Below are 5,502 nucleotides of genomic sequence, written 5' to 3' on the forward strand. Positions count from 1 at the left end.
GGTGGGCGGCCATGTTTGATTAGGGCACCCCGGTGATATTTCTTTTGTACCTATAAACTTTGGGTCCGGTTAAATAAACTTCGCGCGATTGTCTAAAAAAAACCTACTTGCATGATTACCAAGGAGAACCCTTTCATACAGGTATACGTCGGCAGATTTCGACAAAGGTATTACGGCAGTTGTCTTTTTGCTTGTCCCAAGCTGGATATGACGGCAAGTTTAATTTCTTGGACTACATAGTAGTGTTCTCGATGGCGCCAATTCTAGATGGTCCTCAAGCTTTTGGTTTTGCAACTAAACCTAATACTCCCTTCATTTTTGTATACAATGTCATTATCAAAATTACAATTTGCAACTATACAAGGCCACTAACATTAATCGAGGCAAAATTGATGGCGTTTGTCTCGTAGTAGCACCCAAGAACATTAATATCCCTTGTGTGAATGCGGGAGTGAGAAGGTTGGCTTGCATTCCCAACATTAATCAACCAACGAGAAGTAAGAGGGTTGGCTTGTTGTGCGTGGGAGAGAAAAACTACATTAATTAACACGACAAACAAGGTGACAAGCTAGCTTGCAACATTGACTTAAACATTGTATTGATTTTTACCTTGGTATCTGTAATATGGGTCTGTGGCCTTGTATACAAAAATGGAGGGAGTATAATAAATAGAAATGTGAGTAATTTCAATTTTCTTCGTTTCAGCTTTTACTCCATTTAGGAAAGGTTTTCTACTACCTGCTCACTAATAATGAGCTAAAACGACTTATAAAAATTTACAGAGGGAGTACTTTTTACACCATTTCGTGATCTATGAGGTGGGTCCTGAATTTGGAGTGGTGTGAAAGACAAATTGTAATACTTTCTTTTTTCAAAATCTTCTTAGTTGAGTCGAACAACTAAACTAAAAAAATCTGTTTAGTTGGATACAACTTTTTCTCACGATCGTCGGGTCTATGTAACGCACACCTTTGTCTTGATACACCATTTTCTTCACATCACCAAGCTACTTGCTCTTTCTTTCACCTCATTTTTCTTCACAATATTTGCTTTCGCTTGTCGCATCATATTAGACATAAATCATCGACGCTTTACCTGACAAAAGAACCACTCGAGGAGTTATGGCCCCATGACCCCCAAGTATAACTACGGAGGACAGAAGAGGCCTATTGATCATAGGGTGGCTCAAACCTGCGATTCTGTGTAGCGTAGCACCACTTTTGGGGGGCAAGAGGTAGACTCCTCTTCGTACTCCCTCTGGTTCTGTTTCACAAAATTTTCTGAAACTAAACCTAATATAATAACTTTTTCAGTTTTCCCACCTATTTTCAAAATCTATTTTGGCCTTAGTTACCCTGCTCAACTTTCATAAACGCCCATGACCTCTCGTAGTGCTTCTCCATGGGACAATGAAGGGCTGCAAGTGGGAGGAGAGAGGGCATTGAGGAGGGTGAGGAGACGTGATGATGTAGGGTCGTCTTTCATAACAGGTGCTCCAGGATGCCTCAATGTTGTTCTAGTACAAATAACAACGTAAATTGGGGTGCCATAATGCTAGCAAGCGTCACAGTCGGCATTTGTAACAATGGGCGTATATGGCAGCGATTTAACGGGTTGACGTATACTTGCGAGATCACACAACGTTATTGGTTTGACCTTGTTCGGCCACTACTCCATACTGTGGCCTTGTCCCTTTGAGGGATGTAGCCTCGATTACAATTTGTCTACACGATACAACTTCAATGGTGACCCTTGTTGCTCGACTGGGGTGATCGGTGAAAACTTACCCAAACCCACTATCCAAATAGAAGCGTAGAACTCAACATTCATCCGAGTCTGTTTTCAACTAGAAACCTAAACCTCATAGATAACCTCACGAGAGCGTGGAGTAGAATTGGATGATTTCTTTGCGTAATTCTTTTTTGTACGAAAAACTAGCTTTTATTAATTTTAAAATTTCATGTACTTCGAAGCTAACATTCATGACTACATAAATTCAATATATCTCAAAACGATGATTATGTGTTTTAGACTAAAATATGCATATATTTGAAAACAAATATTTGTTACTTCTAAAAAATGGTTTACATGCAAAATCATATACGATGATAAAAAAGACAAAGCTATATCAAATATTTAAAAAATAAAATCAATAAGTGGAGTAAATAGTGAAAAAAGCGAAAAGGAGGAGTAAAGAAAATGAAAATGAAAAATGACCTGATAGTGGACCGACCCAACTATGCAGGACACAGGATTCTTGTGTAGTGCGGCTTGCAAGAAAAAAAAAATTGAGAGAGAAGGTTTGCAAAATTTGGGGAAACGTTGATACCGTGTGAGATTAGACTGACCACTCTGGCCCAGTAATTCATATATATATTACAAAAGTAATCACTGGTTTTCTATTAATGGAAACAATTATTTTTATTAATGGAGGAAATTTAAATATATAATGAATATTCATGCAACTGTAAATAAACGTTTATGAAATTTTAAAACATGTGCATCTCATATTTTAAAATTGTTCGCTACATAGAGAAAAATTCATATAGTCCGTCCTCGCCAAATTGTGGTGCATATATTTGTTTTCCAAAGTCCAACTCAATGAGTTATAGTAAAATAAGAACATTTACAATACTGAATACATAACATACAAAAATATATTTCATGACAAATCCTTTGGTACTGTAATTGTCGATAGTTTTTATATGAATTTGGTCAATGTTTGCAAAGTTTGGCTTTTCATAAAACTTATCTGCATTATTATTTGGCAAGAAAATTCCCCACAAAAAAACTTGGCTAGAAAGAAAGTATATATTAATCTTTTCAAAGACTGAAAATCCATCTCTGCACCCGAGCTCATCTGCACCCGCGCTAACGAAAAAAATCAAAAAAATGCTAGAAAAATTAAAAAAATCCTTTTTTCTGTGGTAAACAATTTGATGCATGAGGTATACGCTCCAATTTTCAAATTATTTGAACATCTGAGAAGCTCTCAAAAAAAGGGGGGTCTGTAAAAATGTTTACTGTTCATGTACTGTTTTGACCCGATTTGTCTTTTTTGCTGAGAGCTGCTTAGCTGTCCAAATGACTTGAAATGTGGAGCGGGCCTCACGCATCAAATTTTCTACCGCACAAAAAAATTGCGGAATTTTTTGATTATTGTTTGAATTTGTTACGATTTTTTTTCTAACCAGGTGCAGGGCACCGAAACGCCCTACTCAAGCTTTGAAGACAGGTTTTCACGTAATTTTGGAATTTTTTTTACATATTTTATCTTAAAAAACAAAAATGAAAAGGGAAATGGGAGAATATTGAGAACCACGGAGAAGAAAGAACACGGGACAAATGGAAAAAGAAAAAACAAAAACATTTTGCACCGATGAGGCGCTTCTTTCTTCCGCAATGGGTGATATATAGGAATCGGGAGCGCAGCGCATACGATAGTGCACATGCTGGAGTTTTCTCCTAACATTGAAAAATAAAAGTTTTCTCCTAAAATAATCGAGCACGGCTAGCTCCTGCCAAATGTCGAAAGAGAAGTGTATATCTTCACTATGTATACAAGTGTTACGATTGATAGTAGTTCTCCGTGCCCACGTCATGCCAAATGTAAAAGGAGAAGTTTATATCTCATTATTATGTATACAACTATAAGTAGGATTGATAGTAATTCTCCATGCCTTTGCATTAGAAAGTGGGAATTCGATCGTTACACAATATGTGGATGCATGCATGATTTGCTGCTGCTCGTACATAAAATACACATTTCAAGTGCTGGTATTTATATTGGCTATTGGTTCTGTGGCCTTATTCATTCATCAGGTGTCGTGCTGGCGAGCGCTGCCGACTATTAGGTAGTAGCTCGTCATTCAATCACGAGTTCACCCTGGAGCAGCTAAGCCTGATCTGCCCTTGCGTCCCCATCTTCGGCGCGATGTTGCCCATCTTGATCATGGCCGTCGTGAACGCGCTGCTGAACGCCGCCGGGTTGGACGCGAAGTTCCGGACGGTGTTGTCGGTGGTGTCGTTGTTGAACAGCACCTGGTCCGAGTGCAGGAGCCCCTTCTGTGACATGAGGTTGGTGTAGTAGGCGTTGTGGAGCGTGTTGGCCGTGGTCGTGTCCAGGTTCGCCAGGCTGCCGTCACCGTTGGACCGGGGGCAGTTGGCCCGGAGAGATGTGGCGAAGGTCGTGTCGATGTTAGTCTCGTTGTAGATCCTGTCCTTGAAGGTCCCGCACTGCGCCTGGCCGATGGTGTGCGCGCCGGAGAGGGCCACCATGTCGACCGTAAGGAGGCCCTTGTTGCTGAATGCCAGCTCAAGATCTGACCGGCTAGATGTAGGGCCTGGGAGGTCGCTGTTTGCCGCCGCCTCGTTTGCATCTATGGAATCCCTTCTTCCCAGAGGGACTTCCATGATGGCCCTCCGAGCTGCACGCGAAGGATACGAAGCAAACGGTTAACGATGGCATCCAATCGATGATGTACACGATCGTAAGATGATATTCTTACGGCGACGACGGAGTCACGGGCAGCGACAGTGAGGATGTCGGCGCAGGAGACGGTCTGGGCGCAGATGGCCTCGATCTGTGTCTTGATGCTGTCGATGACGCCGAAACCCCGCAGTGACCCGTTGTTCGGGATAGCGTTTTGTTCCATGCCAGACAGCAGAACAGACGCGTCACAGCCCTGCACATCACATGCTTATAGTGTTTAGTAAGCAAAACCTATACAAAACAGGGTACGTGACGGCTATCGGGCTATGCATGCATGTGGCCAACTTACTTGGACGAAGCAGTCGTGGAAGTGCAGCCGGAGCAGCGACGCGCCCATCCGAGGATCGCTGCTCACGGCGGCCATGACGCCGCTCTTGATGGTGGCCAGGGCCCTTGTGCAGGATGTGTCGTAGAACGTCGGCGACAGCTGCCCCGACACCACGGCGGCCAGAGCCACGAGCACCACCAGAGAAAGGTAAGAGGCAGAGGCGGCCATGGTTAGCTAGCTAGCTACAAGAGCAAAGCTACGCCGGCTTACTAGCTACCTGGTGGTGGTGGAGTGGTGGTGCTTAGTGGATTGTGCAAGAGAGTGGTGCATCGCATGCATATTTATAGACAAAGATTTAGCTCACGTGCACCTGCAGATCGATCCCGGTCAGCTCATCCAAAATTTAGGTCCCATTAGTCCAACGTTAGTCTCTGACACCTGTTCGATCGGGTATACCGCGAGCTTCCTGCTTGAGCGATCTCTCTTGGCGTATTCAAGGCAGCTTCCAGCTTGAGCCGCTACCGCCAACACCAACACCTGAATTTTCCTTGCAACAGGGCCAACTTGAGCGATCTCTCTTGGCGTTTATCACGCAAAAATCGGCAAAACATGGAACGATCTCTCTTTTTTCATCATTTCCATGCTAGCGGGCGCCTGGAGCCATGTGTGCGTGGACACCAACCATTTGGCCTTACGTACGAATAGTGGTGGGGAGTCGGCGTTGTTCCAAGGCGATTCACGC

The 5,502-nt window shown here is 43.0% G+C and overlaps 1 pseudogene; it reads right to left on the minus strand.

The window, feature by feature from the left end:
- Window positions 1–3,873: 3,873 nt before the first annotated feature.
- Window positions 3,874–5,169, minus strand: LOC123187498 (peroxidase 1-like; annotated as a pseudogene).
- Window positions 5,170–5,502: the final 333 nt, after the last annotated feature.

Source organism: Triticum aestivum, chromosome 2A (genome assembly GCF_018294505.1).
Source record: "Triticum aestivum cultivar Chinese Spring chromosome 2A, IWGSC CS RefSeq v2.1, whole genome shotgun sequence".
Classification (NCBI taxonomy): domain Eukaryota; kingdom Viridiplantae; phylum Streptophyta; class Magnoliopsida; order Poales; family Poaceae; genus Triticum; species Triticum aestivum.